A 22,186-nucleotide genomic window follows, 5' to 3' on the forward strand; every position below is an offset into this window, starting at 1 on the left:
CGAGCCCAACTTGTCGAATGCTGAAAATGGCATTAATGCAGACCTAGATCTCACAGATGCTCGACCAAATGCATCAACTGATGCTGCTAACACAATTGGCCTCGTGACCAATGTTGCTTCTCCAGATGTTAAAGCTAAGGTTTCTACTATAGAACCTCTTTAACCTTCAGGTTCACAATTGCCAATCTCTGTTGTTCCTGCCTTAAGTGACATTGCCCAGACCAATCAACAATCATAGGTCCAAAACAACCCTGCCATCCCCAACTCCAATCCTAAAATTTTTTCCAACTTTGACAAACCAAATTTTCCAAGGAGAAACCAAAAGAACCAAAATCCACCCCAGGAGAAGCCAATGACACCCCCTCAATCCAATCCAATCTCCACTGTCATCCCCCAGCCAAATGTCAACCAAAACAAACCAAAACTACCCCTTAATCCACCTCCACCACCCCCAATAGTCACCCACTCCTATGTAACTAGGTTGAGAGCCAGACATGAGGCAGAAATAGCCCCCATCCAGTTCTCTCCTCCAATTATTACCACCAAATAAGGCAAGCCAACAGTCATTTTTAAGAAGGAAGACTACATGGTGAAGTTTGCTGACAGATGTAAGTTTACAGTTGTGGGCAAATTCTCAAATACTATGCCCAGAATGGATGTGATCAGGAAGAGCTTCATTGTTCAAACAGTACTCAAAGGTGGTGTGAAAATTGCCCATTTCAATGCAAGAACTGTTTACATTGATTTGGACAACGAGTATGATCACTCCACTGTATGGAGCAAGCAGAACATGTACATACAGGGTCAGCTGATGAGAATTGAAGCTTGGAATCCAATTTTCAAACCAAATGAAGACTCCCCCATTGTGCCTGTATGGATCATGATCTCAGAACTCTCATGGCATCTTTATTACATGGAGATTTTATCCCCTCCTCTTATCTCCCATTGGAAAAGCACTTTTTCTTGATCTAGCATCCTTCCAGAAGACCAGAGGTAGTGTTGTGAAAGTCAAAATACAAATAGATCTCACCAAGAAAAGGCCAACTCGTGTTTGGCTAGGTTATGATGAAGACCAGGATGTGAATGGGGATGGGCACTGGCTTGAAGTCCAATATGAAAGCCTTCCATCATATAGCACTCACTGCAGACATCTTGGCCATAATGCACAAGCATGCCCTGTCAAACAAAGGGATTTGGAAACCAATAGGAAAAAAGAAGAAGAAAATGAAGCAGCAACTACTACTCTCCCAAATAACCAACAAAAAATCACAGATCATGCAGAATCAAGCAAGCAACAGCAAAATAACAACCAGCAAGGGAAACCAAAGAAGGGAGCATCAAACCACAATGAAAAACCAAAGGCAAAAGGGCACCAAAAACCAGTAGAACAACAAAATGCAACAGAGGAAATAGCAACCGAGGAATGGCAAACACAAAGGAAGAAGAACTTTAAGGGTAACACTCAAACCAAGAGACAACAACAAGTCTACATACACAAACAACCAAACACTCAGCAGCCTCAGCCCACACCAAAGGAAAACCAGCAACAGGACACCCCCTCCCCCTCAGGTATGCCTACTATCAATCCTCTAGCTCATCTGGAGAGGAGTGAAGGTTCTGGTGCCCAGAACCCCCGAAACCCCCCTATTATTTCTAATGTTGTTGACTCTGTTGCTCAGAGTCACCCCATTCCCCATATTCCCCATGTTAATTCTGGTGAAGTTGAAGGAGGAAAGGTGAACTGTCAGGAGAAATACATAGGTAGACAGGAAGGGGTTCCAGATGGGGTGGTGTCTCCTCATGTTTTGCATGAGTGTGCTTCTGCACATTTGACTGACCATAGGATTGACCAATCAACCCCTGCAACCACACTTTCGTACTCTAGTAAAGAACAAGTTCAGAATTTTGATAATGTAACAATTGAGGAGGCCTCAGCTTCTGAGTGTTCTGAAGAAGATCCATCTGCACAAATGAAAGCACTCCTCAAAGAAAAAGCTAAAGCTGCTGCTGATTTCCCAATTCAAACTCAGAAAACTAGAAATAAACCTAGCCAGAAAAAGAGGAAAGCCATGAAGAACAGAAATGCAGGAATAAGCATAAATGAACCCCCTGATATCTCCCAGAATTTGAACCCTATCACCCGGCAAAAAAACATCCCTGATGCATCATCTATTGCTTATAGGCACTCAGTCATTGCCAAACTATCCCTATCCCAACCACTTCTAAATGACAAAGAACCACCCTCAGATGGCAATGATTCAGACTTCCCCACCAAAGATGAAAACCTCAAGACCAAAACTCACAAACTCACATTTGCCTGCCCTTTCAACAGATACCCCCCTCAACAGGATGAATACAAACCAATTGAGTCTGAGGATGAAAGTGATGGGAATAAGGAAATTGACAGTGTTTGTAGTGAAGAACTCCCTGAAGAAGAACAACACTGTGAACTGTTGATTGAGGTAGTTAATGGAAAATCAAAATAGAAAAAGGCTGATAATGCCACTTTGTCTGCCAGAAAAACCACCTTTCCTAGTCTTACCATAAGTAGAGCTGCTAAAAATAGAAGCAGCAGTGTCCCACCAAAACACAAGCTTGAGCCCTCTTTCCAATGATTAGTACAATCATTTGGAATGTAAGAGGCATCAGGACCCCTGGGGCTATTGAAAGGCTTAAACTCCTGAAACAAATTCACAAACTCTCCTTTATAGCTGTCCTTGAACCCTTCTTGGACAACTTTTATATCAATTTTTTCAAACTCCAACTCTCAATGGACCAAGCTGCTTCTAATGCTAATGATAATATATGGGTTTTTTTGGGATAAAGATTTCACTGCCAAAGTCCTGGATCATGATGAGCAACAATTGTCCCTAGAGATGCAGCATGTAGAAAATGGCACCTTGTTTCACCTAACAGTCATTTATGCCAAATGCAAAACAGTCCTTAGAAGACCTCTGTGGGAAACCTTAAGGTAGAAATCAACCACATGTAGTGTACCATGGTGTGTCATTGGAGATTTTAATGTCATAGCTTCTGTTGAAGAAAAGATTGGTGGCATTTCACACCAGCTGTCCAAAAACATTGACTTTTTGAGCATGATGAAGGACTGTGGTCTTATGGATCTGGGTTTCTATGGGTCCAAAGTCACATGGTCTAATGTAAGGGGGCAATGTGCTATTGTATGGAAAAGATTGGATAGGGGTCTTGCCAATGATCTATGGTCGGAAGCCTTTCCTGCTGCCACAATCTCTCATCTAGCTTCAGCATGATCTGATCATAATCCATTACTTTTGGAACTTCATACAAGACAAAATAGTAGCAAAAAGTACTTCAAATTCCTTAACTACTGGGTAGACAAAAAATTTTTTATGCCTCTGGTTGTTGAAATCTGGAACAAAGAAGTCAGAGGTAATGCTATATGGGTATTTCACCAGAAAATGAAATCCCCGAGTCATGCTCTAAGTCTGTGGTCTAGACAACAACATGGGAACATCTTCCAAAAAGTCAAAGAATTTGAACAAAAAGTGAAAGATGCAGAGATTACATGGGCTCATACAAACAATGACATTGACAGAGAAAATCTCAATGAACTCAAGGCCCAATATGTCAGACACTTAAAGGTGGAGCAGGATGTATTGAAACAGAAAACTCAACTCCAATGGTTCAAGGAAGGGGATGCCAATTCAAGGTATTTCCATAGCCTAATCAGAGGGAGAAGAAGGAAGCTGTACATCCACAAAATCAAGAATGAGGAAGGGGAATGGATCCAAGGTGATGAGAACATTGGAAAGGTTGCCTGTGAGTACTTCCATGAACTATTCTCTGACAATGACTCAATCATCAGGGAAGATTTACTCTCCATCATCCCAACCATGATTACCAATGATGACAATGACAATCTTACCAAAGATCAATCAATGATAGAACTGAAGGAAGTTGTCTTTTCCATGAATCCCTCTAGTGCAGCAGGCCCTGATGGCATGAATGGGAAATTCTTTGAGGCATGCTGGGAAGTGATTAAGGAAGACCTCCTCAATGTTGTTTTGTCTTTCTTCAAGGGCATCCCAATGCCTAGATAAATGACCAATGCTTGCCTTGTCTTACTTCCTAAAGTGGAATTCCCCAACAGTCTCACAGAATTTAGGCCAATCAGTCTCAGTAACTTTATTAACAAAATCATTTCCAAGGTTATATGCTCAAGGCTCAGTCCCATTCTTCCAAGAATAATTTCTGCAAATCAGTCTGGGTTTGTAAAAGGCAGGAACATCTCAGAGAACATTATGCTTGCACAAGAAATTGTCCATGGAATCAAGAAGCCAAATGTGGGGTCAAATGTAGTTATCAAGTTAGACATGGCCAAGGCCTATGACAGAGTTTCCTGGAGCTTCACCTGACTTATGCTCAGGAGAATGGGTTTTTGTGAAATGATCATTGACATGATCTGGAGAACCTTGTCTAACAACTGGTATTCAGTCATTGTCAATGGCACTAGGTGTGGATTCTTCCACTCTACTAGAGGTCTCAAATAGGGTGATCCCTTAGCACCTCCCTTTTCATCATAGGAGCTGAACTCTTGTCAAGGATGCTCAACACTCTGAACCATAATGAGTTTTTTCATGGATTCTATATGAAGAGGAGAGGTCCTCAGATCAACCACCTAAGCTTTGCAGATGACATTATCATCTTCACTTTTGGTAGAAGATCCTCCCTAAGGAAAATCATGTGGATCCTCACCAATTATGAAAAAATAACTGGCCAACTCATAAACAGACAAAAGAGCCACTTCATGACTGCTAACTGTGCTCTACTAAGCGCTATCAGAAGAATTCAAGAAGTAACAGGTTTTAACAGAAGGGACTCTCCTCTCACATACCTGGGTTGCCCTCTGTATATTGGAAGGAGTAGAATTATGAATTTCAATAGTCTCATTTCCAAGGTGGTGGGCAGAATTAAAGGGTGGCAAGGCAAGATGCTATCCTATGGTGGCAGAGTAACACTAATCAAGTATGTTCTTCAATCATTACCAATCCATCTCCTTTCAGCAGTCTCTCCTCCAAAGACTGTCATGAAGCAAATTGAAAAGCTGGCAGCTAATTTTTTTCTGGGGAATGGATAAGGACGGACAAAAATACCACTGGGCATCATGGGCTAAGCTATCTTACCCTACCAGTGAAGGTGGGGTAGTTTCACAACCATCCAAGACTCACGTAAAGCCATGGAGCTCAAGCAATGGTGGCATTTCAGAACAACAACCTCTCTTTGGAGTTAATTCTTGAAGGCAAAATATTGTCAAAGATCCAATCCCATATCTAAGAAATGGCACCCAGGGAAATCTCAAGCATGGAAAAGACTGATGCTCAATAAGAAAGAAGCAGAAACAATAATTCATTGGAGACTTCACAGTGGGAAATGCAGTTTTTGGTGGGACAATTGGCTTGGTTCTGGGCCTTTGGCACACAACAGAACAGAAGGGGGCAGACATGGCAACATATCAGTGTCCAAATTCTGGATTGAAGGCTACCGGGATCTCCTAAAGCTCAGTGACCATGTTCCAGCTCACAAAATCACAGAAATCATGCAAACAGCCATTTATTTCAAGCCTGATTTGCCTATCTGGACTACTACTGTCAAAGGTAAATTTACATGTGCCTCTGCATGAGACCTTATCAGGAAGAAAAAACCACCCAACTTCACCAACAGGAAGATATGACATAGTAAAGTTCCATTTAAGTGGTCTTTCTGCTTGTGGAGAGCAATTAGAAACAAACTCCCAACTGATGATAGAGTGAAATTCTTTAACAATCCAACAGTCACCAGGTGTGTTTGTTGCTCCATGCATGCCTTGGAAACAGTGAATCACCTTTTCAACTCTGGGAACTTTGCAAGAATTGTATGGAGGAAATATGGTGGCTATGTAGGCATCCAAACTAAGAACATGCCTCTGAGGTTGCTTCTTCTAAAATGGTGGATACTGAAAACTACTAATACTGTGCAAAAACTCATCCTAGATACTCTTCCCATCATCATTTGCTGGAATCTTTGGAAGAACAGATGCAGTGCCAAGTAAGGGGCCCAAAAGTCTTCCCTTGCTAGGGTCCTCTACTCAGTCAATTCGGACATCAACCTACTCCTAAGATCCAACTACCCAGACATCCAATGGCCTTTTAATTGGGGGAACTTTACCCATTCATTAAAAACCTTCAGCACCACATTACCATAACTCAAGTCACATGGAACAAGCCAGACAATGGATTTGTCAAGATCAATTCAGATGGAAGTGCAATGACAAATCTTGGTAAGATTGGAGGGGGGGTCATCATCAGGAACCAAAATGGTCATTTTATTCATGCAATGGCCATTCAATTGGGGGAGGGTACCAACAATTATGCTGAAACTGAAGTAGCCAGAATAGGAGTTCAGTAGTGTTTGGGTAATGGATTTCCCAGAATTCATTTGGAAGCAGATTCTACACTCCTAGTCAATTGGTTGACAGAGGAAAATGACCCTCCATGGGCTTTAAGTGAGAAGATTTCTCAACTCAGGCTCCTATGCTCTCTCTTTGAGGATTTCAAGGTTACTCATGTTTATAGAGAAGCAAATTGCCCGGTTGATTCCCTTTCAAAACTCAATCATGAACTCACTTTACCAGATCATTTCACCAATGCTGCCTCACTACCATCCCATATCAGAGGTCAAATAGTCCAAAACCAATGGAGTACCACAGCCTTCAAACACAAAACTACCAAGAAAATCAAAGTTCCTTCAAACATGGCATCTACTTCTTCACATGGTTATGGATGACAAAAGCAAAGCTAGGGGAGCTGATCTAAATGTCCAAATGATTTTAGCCATTCACTCAACCAAAAGGCAACCAAACAGTCACAAGGATCCAATCCAACTGGAGGAGATCACTGAAGCTGATTTTTCTAACGTTGGCTTCTGTTTTGCAGGTACTCATGGGCCATTGCTCAGTTTTGTAGTAAACCTGCGAATTGATGCAAGTCCCACCAACCACAGGAACTCCCAACTGATCACATCCCATACTCTAAACCTCCAAACAATCCAAACATACGTAGCCAACTACATATATCCCCAGATCTATCACCTTTTCACTCCCAATTCCCTACCGGAACACAAAATCACACAGAAGCACCCACATAATCAACCATGCACACACAGATGTCAGCTCATATCCATCCATTATCACCCACATTACCTCAGTATACACAATAACCTGAATGCAAACAACAAAAAACACCCTGATCACAACAGACAAAGAAATCTGGGCAGAAATGTCACAATGTTTCCTAACTCTGTTTGTTCTTTTGTAGGTTTAGTCAGTCGATTGATAGGTCTCCTAAGAGTGGTATTAGCACCAATGGTGCTCAGTCTCTTGGAGATATATCAATTGACAGTTAAGGAACATCAAAGCAACAACATCCATCTTCAGATGCTTAACCAATTCCCCACCACAATCAACAGGAAATCAACAACTGCAGCTGCAGACTCCAGTTATGCAAGCTGTGACTGATGAATTCCATTCATATATACCCAAACAGCTGGGCAATTAGCTGAGCAGCCTTACCCTCAAGAATGTCACTATGCCCAACAACTCCATGCACATTGCTCCTCCATCAGAAGTAACAAATCCACTGATTGTAGTCAACACAAGAACCAGCAATCAGTTCTTCTTCATCAATCAGAGGTCACAATTCCCCTACCCCCAGACTCATATCCAGTACACACAAGAACCTGGAAATTGAGCTCCCCTTATCTCACTTGTTTGCTATGCTTTGCAGGTACAGGGTGCAGACTTGGGCAATTTATGCCCTTACAGTCAATAGAATTAGCACCTTTGGTGCTCATTTTGCTGGAAAGGCACAGATTGCCACAAATCTCACCCACTCTACAAGCCAACAACAACAACTTTAACAACAGTTTCATCAAACTTGCATCACAATCACCTGAGGCCCAGACCTAAACACCATGCCTTACTTACTTACCAAATATTGCAGCCAATGTTCACTCTCTACTGTCAGCAGCAAGAAGCAGCATACTATATGCTCAAACCATGCCCTCTTTTAGCTAACTATCTTCACCTTAGCTTTCTTTGATCTCAATGTCAAAGCAAGGCTGAAGATAGATCCATCCAACATTACATGTATTTTGCCACCTTCTGCAGGGAACTTCAACACTTGTCTTAGATGTAGAATTGTTTGTATATGGAAGATAATCTTCCAACTCAATTTTTGGGTAGAAATAGGTTTACTTGTGCAATCATGTATAGTTGACCTAGGTTTACTTCATCCTGGTTTTGCATATCTAGTTGACTATCATGGTTTGATAGTCAATTGGATCCTCATCATAGGTCTAACGCATCATAACTCTCAGGCTCTTTCCGGTCTTTATGTTTACATGACCAGATGCCCTTATACCATTCCATTGGAGGTCAGGTTTATGTCCCCCTCCTTTGTTGTAATTTGTTTATTATATAAAAATTAGACCTAGGCACACATCCTAGTGGATTTTAAATTAAAAAAAAAACAAGGAAGACAAAAAAACGTGAAAGAATTGAAATGAGGCAGCAAATCAAATTAACGAGAAACGAAACAGTAAAGCACCAGGCGACACGAGGTTCACTACTCACGTTAGAGCAGGCGTCGCACAACATATCGCGAGGTGTTAGCGTGTCCGAAATTGAAATGATGCCTTTTTTGGCACAAAATACGTTTATACAATTTTAAAAAAAAAGTTATATTTCTAACTAAATTTACTTTAACGAAAAGTTAGCCATTAAAGTTAAACGCAGTATTATACTGCGTTTTATTAAAAAAATTAGTTTTTAATAGGAAAACGCATTATAATACTGCATTTAAGGAAAACGCAGTATTATACTGCGTTTAAGGAAAATGCAGTATTATACTGCGTTTTCCTATAAAATTTGGGCCCACCATAATAACAGTTCCGCAGGACGGCAGAGAATATTTGTTTTTTAGTGTAAAATGTATTATAATACTATGTTTTACACTGAAACGTATTATTTTACTACGTTTTACACTAATTTTTGGGCCCACCAATAAGTATTATGCGGATAACTGACATAACAATAATTCAAATACATAAAACGTGGTATTATACTGTGTTTTACATAAAAAATTGTGCACCCCAAGCTCGGACTTGCCTTATTTAAAGGAGTTTGAATTTTATGAAAATCCATTCAATACTTTCCTTCAAACTTCCGTTCATACTTCTCTCTTCTTCTTATCAATCATTTTTTTTATAATGTCTGAAGAGCCAAAAATAAGGGTTTATTATATTGGGGGGGGGGGTGAGGTTGTGCTGGAGAATAACTATGTGAGGTATAGCTCACCTCCACGGTGTCATGTTAAATTGCTGCTTACAATGGAGTATGATAAATTGGTATCGTTGTTACGTAAAAAAAATGAGTGTGATGAAACGTTCGGTTAACCTTAAAGTAACCGGTAGATTTTCATATTCAGTGACTCCGTAGGGGTTTGCTTATTATTCTGAGTAAACTCTTAGAGATTTTATGCGGCTTACGAATGAATACATGGAATTTATTGTAATAAAATTGTTGGAAATGTACGTCAAGGTTGAAGACGTTCCCAATAATGAGGGCGTGCATAGTAGGGATAACCCCCAGTCATCGGATGGTTATTTTGGAGCAGTTTTTGCCGGACAGATTGCTGATGAAAGAGCTTGCCTTGATTTAAACTTGTCATCACCAGCGAATGAGCAACCACAAAATAATTTTTTGACTTTATATAATCCACAAGACGACTGGTAAACTTCAATTTTTCTACGCTTTAGCGATGTTTATTTTATGTTTTAATTGGATTTGTATTAACACTCATATTTTTCATAGGGGGTACCGTCCGGATATGAATTTTACAAGATATGACCCCGCCCCTAGTTGGAATATGCATAGTTTTGACGTATTGGACCACCGTGGTCTATCCGGGAGTCATCACCAACAAGAAAATATCCGTCATGAAACGTCAAGAGAGTATAACTTGTAAGTAAAGTGATATAGCTATATGTAAAGTATTTATCTAGTTAGGTAGCTTATCATTTTGTTCTTTTTGTGTAGTGAAAACGAACAACTTGATGCTCCTGACCTCATACAGTTGCCCATAGACGACGTACTGACCCGTGATTTGGCAGATGCGCAGAGTTAGGAAGATGATAGTGATTATGACAACAATGCGGATGAGTCTGGAGATGACACACCCTTCCCTGATGAGGGTGATGACGAGGAGGAAGTGGATGTCGAACCTGAGCTGACGAGGGAGCATGCTCCTCCACCTCCCGCTAGACCAAGAGTGTACGAGTCCCACGTGCCATTTCATGAGCTAAATACTCCCTACCTTGATAATTTTCCAAGTATGCCGGACGTGGATGCCCTCACAAGGGATGATGATGAAATTCGGTCAGCGATGTGGGATGAGTCTAGACCAGCGGTGCTGGCAAAGGGCATGTATTTCCCTGATAAGGCTCGCCTAATTAGGGCTATAAAAATCTACAGTGTAAGAGAGTGTCGTGAGATGACGATAAGGGAGTCAACTACGGAGGTATACAAAGTTGTATGCCAGAGACTTTATGGGTTGTCACTGGATGCTGCGTGCCAGCAAGAAGAAATCAGGTTTTTGGAAAGTGGGTAAATTTATTAGCACCCACATATGTGAAATGGACACATTCAATGAGAATCACTTCAACCTGGATGTGGACTTGATTTCTCTTGTCTTGATTCCATATTTGGAAGTGTCCATTAAGTTCAAGATTAAAGAGTGTATTACAGCCGTCCACCAGGAGTATGGTTGTACTATAACCAAAAGAAAGGCATATCTCGGTCGCAAACATGCCTTTGAACTTATTTATGGCGATTGGGATAAGTCTTTTTCATCTCTGCCCAGGTACATGGCCGCACTGCAACACTTTAACCTCGGGACTGTTGTTGAATAGAGACATGAGCATAGTCTGGATAGACTCGAATATATTTTCAACTATGTGTTATGGTTATTTGAACCAGCAATTGATGGTTTTGTGCATTGTCGTCCTATAATTTTCATAGACGATACTCGTGTCTATGGGAAAGTATGATATTAAGCTTTTGATTGCAGTTGCAGTAGATGCCAACGGATAAATATTTTCCCTAGCTTTTGCCATTTGTGCCAACGAAAGCGAAGAGACGTGGACGCTTTTTTTGTACTACTTGAAGTAGCACGTTATCAAACAGCGTTCAGGTATTTGTCTAATATCTGATCGACATGGTGGTATTTTAAGTTCTGTACGGCACTTGCCTGAATGGCAGGAACCCTATGCATGCCATCGTTACTGTGTGAGGCACCTGAAGGCCTATTTCCAGAAGAATTATCCTGACAAGGCCTTGCATGACTTAATGTGAATGGCTGCAACTGAGCACTAACAGTGCAAATTTATGAGGCGCATGGAAGCGATCCGGCAGTTAGATCCACGAGGCTATACTTGGCTGATGGGACATGAGCTTCACATGTGGACATTGCATGCTGATGGAGGCAGACGATGGGGAGCCCTGACTACAAATGTGTCGGAGTCATTCAACGGCTTGTTGAAGTCTGCCCGTAGAATTCCTGTCACTGCCATGGTCCGCATGACATTCAAACAGAGTGCGGAGAGGTTAGTTGAAAGGCATGGAGCTGCATCGGCATTGATGGACATGAGTGTTCAATTTATGCAAATACCCATGAGAAGATTTGAAAGGTATAGGAGGCGAGCACATTGGCATTTATTTTTACAGTACGATCACAACCGGGGTGTTTTTGAAGTTAAGACCACTATCTACGGACACCGTGGGAATAATCTACAGAAGGTGAATGAGGCTAGAAGGTTGTGTTCATGTGGGAAATGGACCATTTACCACATGTTGTGTGCACATGCCTTGAAGTGCTTTCAACAAGTTGGTTTAGGGGCAACCAACTATATTGATAGGCAACAATGTTGCTGCATACGTAGACACGTATAGTGGGCAGTTGCAACCATTAGGTGCTGAGCATTATTGGCCGGCGGAACCTTTCAAGATGGTGTAAAGCATGGTACAATACTACGTTTTATCATGAAAAACTTTAATATGTAAAGCGTGATACAATACTACGTTTTATCAGTTGTTTTGTCGTTCTGAAAATAGCTTAAATGACTGCGAAAAAGCTGTTTCGTTTCAGAAAAACTTTAATATGTAAAGTGTGGTATAATACTACATTTTATGTGAAATTTTTCCTATAAATAACGGGTCTATTCTAGTTATTTTCTGCGCTTAACAATAACCAATAGCAAATATTTCCATAAACCAAAGTTTCTCTTTAAGAAATGTCTCAACAACCCCTTTATGTCCCAAGGTGCTATTGCGGAAAAAAATGCAGTATGTACAATTGGTGGGAAGAAGGTGGACGCCGCTACTGGGTGTGTATGAACAAGTTTGATCGGCAACCCGACGAGCCTACATGTGATTTTGAGGTATGGATGGATGAACCATGTAAATAAGAATACTACAAAGACAGAATTTATGATCTTCATAAGTTGTGTACGAGGCAATGGGAAAGAGAGCACCGATCCAACCAAGAAATTGAAGAGTTGAAGGAGAAACTCAAGGAGGTGGAAAAAGAAAAAAAAGCTGGAAGACCAACTCAATTGGTTGGAGCAGAGATTACTAGCCGGTCGTGACTAAATAGTGGCTTGTACGTGTTGAGTGTAGTAGTGTATCTTTATGTTTCCCTTGTCAAGTGTTTTCATTAGTTGTACTGTTTGTTTTTGTTATGTGTATCTTTAGGTTTGCTATGTTTGTGTTTGTGTTGTCATGTTAAAATAAAATTGTTGTTCAAATTCTCTTACAATAAAAATGTTGTTAAAATAGAATTATTGTCATTATTTACATAATGTAGTATTTTCTTCATAGAATTGTTCAAGTATTCAACTTATTGGTGTTACTAAAGAAGACCAATATAAAAATTAAAAAAAACTATATACAAACCGTGGTATAATACTACGTTTGTAATATGCAAAACGTGGTATAATACTACGTTTTGTGAGTTGTCTTGTCGTTCTCAAAAAAGCTGAAACTACTGCGGAAAAAGCTGTTTTGTTACAGAAAAGTTTAATATGTAAAGCGTGGTATAATACTACATTTTGTGAATTGTCTTGTCGGTTTGAAAAAGCTGCAAACCATGTGAAAAGGCTTTTGCGTACCAGAAAAAATATAATATGCAAAGCGTGGTATAATACTATGTTTTGTGAGTTGTCTTGTCGTTCTCAAAAAAGCTGAAACGACTACAGAAAAAGTTGTTTTGTTGCAGAAAAATTTAATATGTAAAGCGTTGTATAATACTACATTTTGTGAGTATGTAAAGCGTGGTATAATGCTACGTTTTATGTGAAATCATGCCTATAAATAACGGCCACATTGTAGTTATTTTCTGCGCTTAACAACAACTTATAGCAAATATTTTCATAAAACAAAAGTTTCTCTTTAAGAAATGTCTCAACATTCAACAACCCCTTTATGTCCCAAGGTGTGACTGCGAAAACAAAAGCATGATGTACGATTATTGGGAAGAAGCTGGACGCCGTTACTGGGCGTGTATGAACAAGTTTTATAGGCACCCCGATGTATCTATGTAATTTTGAGGTATGGATTGATGAACCATGTGAGTAGGAATACTACAAAGACAAGTTGTATCATCTTCATAATGTGTGTACGAGGCAGTGGGGCAGAGAGCGCCAATCCAAGCAAGAAATTGTGGAGTTGAAGGCGAAACTCAAGGAGGTGGAAGAAGAGAAAAAAAAAGCTGGAAGACCAGCTCAAGTGGTTGGAGCAGAGAATACTAGGTGGTCGTGAATAAACAATGGCATGTAAGTGTTGAGCGTAGTAGTGTATCTTTATGTTTCCCTTGTCAAGTGTTTTCATTAGTTGTACTATTTGTGTTGTGTTAGGTTTGCTATGTTTGTGTTTGTGTTGTACTGTTAAAATAAAATTATTGTTCAAACGCAGTTAAAATAAAATTGTTGTTAAAATAGAATTATTGCCATTATTTACATAATGTAGTATTTACACAAAGTACAAACATAAGTAAATCAATGAGTCTCGCAGCCTGTGTGCTTCAGTGTTGCTGTTGGCCTGAGTCGCATCCCCTGTCGCCCAGGTACACTATCGGGATCATCATCATCAAGTTGCCTCTTTATGTGAGGATGCGCAGCAGCATCGACAGTACAACGGGCAAGATCGGTAGAAGAGATCGTCGGGCCGTCAGCAACCTACAAAACAAGTACTAAGCTTAGCATGTGAAAATGTATATTAGTATTGTACGTGTTAAGTCAAAAACATTTTCTGGTTGGCCTCCTAAGTATATGCATCCGTGGTGTCCTCATCAGCGCATACAGTGGCCTCCGTGATGGGCTGGGATGAAGCCTTAATAAGAAAATTAAAAAGTAATTAATGGCAAATCATTAAAGAAAAGAAAACAAATTGAAATTTTACAGTAATACAAACATACATGCGCCTGTGGTAGATCCGCATTAACCGCCGAGGATGAGGCATAACTCAACCTGCGCCCGCCATCCACATCCCGGGTCGGCCGATCCTCAGTTGCGGTAGATGGGCCTGAAAGAACTGGTCTACCTCTCCGTCGCATGTACCCGTGATCAACAATGTATCTGACGGAGTGACCTGCGATGCTGGCAGAGATAGCTGAAGGTTGTACGATGGCATGCTGCTGGAAGGCTCATCTAGCTGACCCGGATGATCATCTCCAAGATCCTCATATCCAAAATCCTCATCATGTGCCTCAACAGGTGAGTCGACAGGTGCCTCAACGCCCCCTTGCTGGGGACCACCTCCTCGCCGTCCTCCGCGACCTCGTGGGGCACCCCTGCCTCGTGGGGCACCTCTCCCTCATGCCCTACCCTTGCCTCGTGGGACAGCCCTACCCCGATGGTACTTTTCTGGCGCCACATACTCAGCCTCGTGATCCAACCTCGCGCCCTCTCTTGCTTGATACAGGGTCCGACGAGCCAGCCCTTCCACCCGCCGGCCATACTCAATGACTGCAGCACTGTTGTCATGCTACTGCATCTCCTGTCCCAACTGGTAGAACATGTGATGCCCAATAGCCTGTGTAACATTTAAAATATTAATTAAATAACCCTATATCATAATTATAAGATATTAATAAGCCACAAAAATATACCAGTGCCTCGTGCCTCCCGGCGTATGGTCTGTACCGATCGCCAAGTACATGAATGGGGTTCCCAATCATCAGTTGGATGTGACGGCGGTACCATGACGTATGTAGCTCAATAGTGGCCTCCTGGATATGTGAAGGTGGTGGCGGAATATGGTACTCTCGTTGGTCCCAAATATGGACATGCTGCTCTAGCCATCCTACAAATTCATCGTCCACTCTGGTACGGTCATCTCGCTAATAATGTGTATGCACCCATGCAAGCTCCCCCTGTATAGGCTGGGGACAGTGAAACTGGCGAAGCACACACTCTGTGTCATGATGCTCAACCACATCGAAGAAGATCATCGGGACGGAAGTGCTCCAAAGCAATCGGTCGACTGAGCAATAATCGGGAAGTTGAGCTAGCAACTCATCGATGTATGGCGTCCAGATGAACTATCAAATAATAACATAAAAGTGAGTATGCGTAACACAAGTGAATTTATAACAAGTAAGTTTAGGTACATATTTACCTGTTCGGCCACCAGCATATCTAACACATCCCTGATAAGGGGGAGATTATAATGAACATCAGTCCCTCGGTAGTTCCTGTGAGCACGTGATTTTTGCCCTAAAATATGATTACTCCCAAAATCCCAAACAAAATAATTTTCCTTTATTTTTTACAATTTTTGTGCAATTTTGGCGTCTTTTTCTGATAATTGTTGCATTCTATTTGCGCATGTTAATTCTATAAAGTACAAAAATATGCATTTTTGCGTTTAGGTTTTAGTATCAATTAAAGGTTAATTGTTTTAAAAAAAAGGCAAAACATGAAAATCACAAAATTAGCCACTTTCGCATTTTAATGATTTTTTACTATGAACTTGTCATGAAATAGCTTTTGAACAATTTTAGTAATTAATCAGTCTTTGTTTTGAAATAGCTAGGATTTCATGTTAGTTTTACATTTCCATAAAAATTAGAAAAATTATAAAAAATTGTAAAAAATGGGAAAAGAAAACAAAAAGGGAAATAAGATTAGAAATTGGGTCTTAATAAAAGACCCAAATTTGGGCCAAATTAAAGAAATTTCTCAGGCCCAAACGCCTCAAAATTGTCCAGCCCAAATCCCTGCCCGGTCTGCCCCCTTCTAAACAAAACGGTGCCGTTTCGGGGTCTCTGAATCAGGACCGTTGGATCTCATCAATCCAACGGTCCGGATCTAACTAGGTTACATGTATTTAAGTGTCCGAAACTTCCCCCTACCCCCATTTGCCTCGTCTTCCTTACCCCACCCTTCTCCTCAAACCCTAATCCGCGCCGCCCCTAAATCCCTCGCCGGCGGTGAACACAACCTTCGCCGTTCACTCCGGGGTCAACACCACAGATCCCCCTCACTCTCCTCTTTCCATTGCACCCACTGGTTTACCTCGAACAAGGCTGGAACTCGTCGAATCTTAGTTTGAAGTTTTCCGGCCAAGTGACGAGTTCATCTAAATCAGTCCAAAATCACACCCCACAACCCCCGGCCCTTCCTCAACACTAATCCATGGTTATTTTCCTTCAAATCACTGTGAAACGGCCCGAATCTTAGATCTAAGAATTTCTGGCCAAACCCTAAAACCAAATCCTTTTGATTTCGAACCGCCGTATCCTTAACCATGTGTTCTCTTGTAAGAACACATGGTTAGGGATGTTACGCGTCAAAAATCTGAAAGGATTCAGACGTTTCTGACTGGCCGGAATCCCTCGTGCCTCTGTGAGTTTTTACTGCTTCCTTTTACTCGCATGTTTGAAGTGTTATTTACCGTTTTTATTTCATTAATTTTTCTGTTGATTTTATGATTTAATTATATTAGTTTAAGTTCTGTCAATTACTGTTAATTCTGAGTTTGATAGTTGTTTGAATGATTGTAAGTTCATGGTTTAAGAATTAGTTTAAGTTCACTTAATATTGATCATATTAGCTTAAGCTCAGTTTAATTTTATTTAGCTTGATTGAGTTGGTATAATTGAACAAATTGGTTTTGGTCAGTCTGATTAGTTAGTTTCTGAATGCTAATTAATTAATTTCAGTTAGTTGTAGATTTAAATTAGGGTATTGGTTATAGCTGTTAAGGATGAGGGTAGGTTCAGTAACTTTGAGGGGCTTTCAGGGGTAATAAGGGTATGAAAAAGGGTAGTTCTGATAAGAATAGTAATATCAAGATATATGAAATGGTAGTATAGGTATTGTATGGGTAGAGGAATACCCTAGAGCCTTCTAGAATGGGGTACAAGTGTAAATTTTAATAATTGTAAGGCATTTACTTGTTTAGCAAGTTAAGAATAGAGGGACCAAACTGAAAATAGAGAGGGACTGATTGGAAAATCAGAATCTGATCTATTCTCTTTGGGGTTGCCAATAAAAGGGCATGAAATGCCTTGGGAAAGGGGGTTCTGCTCTCTTCTTCTGCCTTCAGCCCTAAGTTTCAATTTGAGTTTTCATTCTTGCTTTTGATTTCAGTTAGCATTTTAATTCCAAAATTATTCAGAAAGCAAAAACATCAAAAAATGGAGAACTCCGAAACAACTTCACAGATTCATTACTAGTTTTGGGATTTCAGTTTTGGGTTTTGGGTTTAGCATTATTACAGAGGTGCTTGGGTGCAGTTGTGGGGGTTAGGAGTATACTTGAAGTATGTGTTGAATTAATCTGTGGAGACTGCCTATGTTTCTGATTTTCAAAGCAGTCTGTCTGTATTTCTGTTGTGTATACTGCCGAGTTTGTTGTTGTTGTTGTTCAAAGTAGCTGACTCCTCTCCTTTTCTCTATTTACATTCCAATTTCCAGGTACATTTCTCACTGATGTATGCACATTGAAGTTGAAATGAAATGTTCAAAGGCCTGTTATTCGACTGAAAGCAGTCTGTATTTTAACTGATAGTAATAGTGTAGTTTCCTGTTATATAATTGGCAGTTATGTGTATAATTAAACTTGTTCAGCAAGGTTGATTGCATATTGAATGTTGCATAATCTTGAACTGTTGAATTGGGCATTTGAAATAGCTTTGAGCATGAGCCTGGTCTAATTTGAAGGTTTGTGTGAATTCAATAGTCATCAGTAGCAATTGGATCTGTGTACATGACAAGAGAATTCATGAGCAAGTCTGATGACATTTAGCTTAATTATTGGTACTTTCGTCATTGGTCATAATAGTGTAGTAGAAGGTCTGCTTTTGTTTTAAGATTCTGAAATCTTTTGGAAGGCAAACCATAATTATGGTAAGTAGATTGGTATTGAAATTAGTTGGAAATCATGAGACAAACTCATTTATAATTGGTTTAGTTCATTAAGAGCAGCAGGTCTTGATAGGCAATTAGTAGGATAGATCGCTTAGGAATTTTGGAGTTCACGGCTTTTGTTAAAATGAAGGTATGCATGGTCAGTGTAGTGACTCGTTGATATTATATCAATTGTTGCAATGGAAACATACCCATCTTCGTTGGGCCGTTCGGACCGCATCAAGGCCATGAAGCAGGCCCAATCTTCCTTTGAATTTGGTTCTTAGTCTATTTCAGTGTAATCCAATTCTAAATTAACTAGTCTTTTAGAGATACATAAATAAATAGGAAATCATAGTTACTTCGGGATTGCTACTAGCCTCGTCCGAATAAAATCACATACGCGGGTTATCAACAATGGGTTATTAAAATGATTAGAAATTGGGATGTCCATTTAGCAAATTCCATGGTCTTCCTTAAAATCATCTTACATTAGAATTTTAAGCTCGATTTTAATTAAGGCACCTTCTTAAATTCGGGTGCGCATTGAAGTGACCCAAATCTCGATGGAGTCGAAATGTGTTGACAATCACGGGCGCATTGACTGCGACGGGGTTCGAAACGCGTTTTCGCGACATCGTAATTCTTAAAAATAAATAATGATAGAAAAGAGGTTCACAAATTGAGACGGGCCTCACCGCGCAAAAATAAATAAATGTGAGCCCCTTAGTAAATAATTATCAAAATAATTAGAATTTGGGATGGCCGTTTAGAGAACTTCATGGCTTTTCCCCAAAATAACACTATGTTAGCATCTTTAGGCGCGATTTAATTAAATAACCTTCTTAAATTCGGGTGCGTATTGATGCGACTCAAATCCAAATCTCGACGAAGTCGAAATATGTTGATAACTACGGGTGCATTGATTGCGACGTGGTTCAAAACGCGTTTTCATGACGTCGCAATTCTTAAAAAAAATAACTATAATAAAAGCGGTGTAAAATTAATAAAAGGCACATAAGCTAGCATGTACTAAAATCAGATAAAATCAAATACAACAGTTAAGCGACCGTGCTAAAACCACGGAACCCGGGAATGCCTAACACCTTCTCCCGGGTTAACAGAATTCCTTACTCGGATTTTTGGTTTGCGGACTGTTAACAGAGTCATAAATTTCCTCGGTTCGGGATTCAACCAGTGACTTGGGACACCATTAATATCCCAAGTGGCGACTCTGAATATTAATAATTAAATCCCGTTCCGATTGTCCTTTAATTGGAAAAACTCCTTTACGCCCTTACAGGTGTAGGTGAAAAGGGAGGTGTGACAGCTCTGGCGACTCTGCTGGGGATCAAACCCAGAATCCCTGGTTCAGGGTTCAGAATTCGAGCTTAGAAAAATTGTTGTATTTAATTATATCTGATTTTCTTACATGTTTTGATGGGTGTGCTAAATGTTACCGCTTTGATATTATCTGAACTGTGTATAACTGTGCCGACACCCTTCTCTCTTCACCTCCGGGGATGTGCTTACTAGTTGAGACTCCCTATTCTGTTAGTGTCATACCTTGAAATAAGAAAGAGGCCGGACAAGTTACGAAGCCGGATGGCCTTTTGGTTCCCGGTAAGTTGCCCCCTCCTCGACTCGAGTTGTCCGCTCGGGTACACAATCTAGAACACTGACCCAGGTTTTGAACATAGAATAACATGACTTTATGCCGGATCCCTAGTAGGAACGCTTATTTGCATCACGTTGCATTTGACTTAGGGGACTCAACACAGGGGTTGGGTCCGTCTAGGATTAGCAACCTGAAGTGAAAAGACCATCCTGATGCATTCTCTTGTGCTGTGCATTTATTTGTTCCGAACATGCATGTTGACCGGTTTCTGAGTCTCGAGTATTGGAAAATTGGAAAAAAGAGTGAAATAAAATATCAGTTAGGGAGTTAATTGATTATTTTAGAAATAAGAAATCAATTACTGGCGAAACTCTGCCAAAATTTTTGAAAAAAGGGAATTGTTTATAGAAAACGAGTCCTTGTTTTGGAAAACGTAAGTTGTTTCATTATTTTGTTGAAAAATGAAAAAAAAAGAAAAAGAGTCTGCTTGTTTAGCTTGGAAAATAGGTTGTTTTGGTTGATTGAAAAAAAAGAGCTTTTTTAATAGTTATTATTCGCTTATGCTAAAAATAAAGATGGAAAAGAGTCACGTTTTAAAATAGTTCGGTTAATTTGCCCGAACTACGCATGGTTTGATTCTCGCAGGGCGTGAGATACGTAGGCAACCCTCATCGGGTCCAACTTTCCCTTTTTGCAAAATAACCAGAACATATCAAAATTTTAATTTTTGTCATGAATAAACCAGATAATGTTGTTTTTGTCAAAATTAGCAAAATGTTCCCAAACGGGACGCCGGAAGGCTGATTCTGCATAAATAGCCACCTTTGGTCATGTGTTTTTGTTTTTTATATTTTATCTTGAAATGAAAAAAAAGCTAAGTAGAGTCGTCTTGTCATAAATAGCCTTAAAATCTTTTCCCAGAGCACTGAAAGTCCATGTTTAAAAGTCAAGTTCTTCGCTTGAAAATATATAGGTAATTTTGAGTCGCAAATATAGACAAGTTGTTTTGAGTCGAACAAGAGTTTTCTTTTGCTTAAAACGCTTTAATAAATGTGCAGGATGAGCACGATGGTGAATGAGCCCTTTGCAATAATGACCAAAATCCCGTTTGAGCTGCAATTATGGTGGAATGACTTAGGCAAAGAGGGGCAAGACGAAGTGAGAAAATATTTGAAAGACCTTCCGGATTTATTAAACATTCAGCCTCGGAAGGATATTATCAGGGCATTGGTCACCTATTGAGATTCGGCACATAATGTATTTCATTTTTCAGACTTTGAACTCACCCCAACACTGGAAGAAATAGCGGGGTACATTGGAAGTGATCAAGCTCCATTGAGATTCAAATACTTGATTGCTCCTAGGGCCATTACCATACACCGATTCTTGGATTCCTTGAAAATACCCCGAACAGTTCACCATCCAGATTTTGCAAAGGGTTTCTGCAGTTTTCGCTTCATGTATGATAGATATGGCCATGTGGGCGGGTTCAATAATCCAGACTTTAAGCTGTGCAGCAGAAATAGCCGACAAAAATGGGAGGAACACAGACGAGTGGCATTTATGATAGCTTTTTTGGACCTCGTAATATTCCCAAGGAAAGATGGTAATATTGATTTGAAAATAGCGGGCGTCGTCAGTACTTTGCAAACCATGGGGAAAAGCACTTTAGCACCTATGATTGTGGTTGATATCTTCAGAGCTCTCACTACGTGCAAAGTTGGGGGCAAATTTTTTGAGGGATGTAACTTGTTGTTACAAATGTGGATGACTGAGCATTTGTGCCCTCGCTTTCAGTTATTGAGTTATGGTTCGGTTGAGAAAACTTGTATAGGTGAATTTTACACAAGAATCAAGGGGGCTAGTCTACCTGAAGGAGTCGCGACCTGGGCATTACTATTTCGGAACCTCAATGCCAGCCAGATACAGTGGGTGCTTGGATGGTTGCCTGTCGAAGAGGTCGTATATATGCCAGCAGCCCGCCCACATTTTCTGTTGATGGGACTCAAAAGCATTCAGCCCTATGTGCCATATCGGGTTCTGAGGCAACTCGGTAGATATCAAGTAGTACCGAGAGATGAAGATTTGA

This window comes from Nicotiana sylvestris, chromosome 6 (assembly GCF_000393655.2).
Source record: "Nicotiana sylvestris chromosome 6, ASM39365v2, whole genome shotgun sequence".
Classification (NCBI taxonomy): domain Eukaryota; kingdom Viridiplantae; phylum Streptophyta; class Magnoliopsida; order Solanales; family Solanaceae; genus Nicotiana; species Nicotiana sylvestris.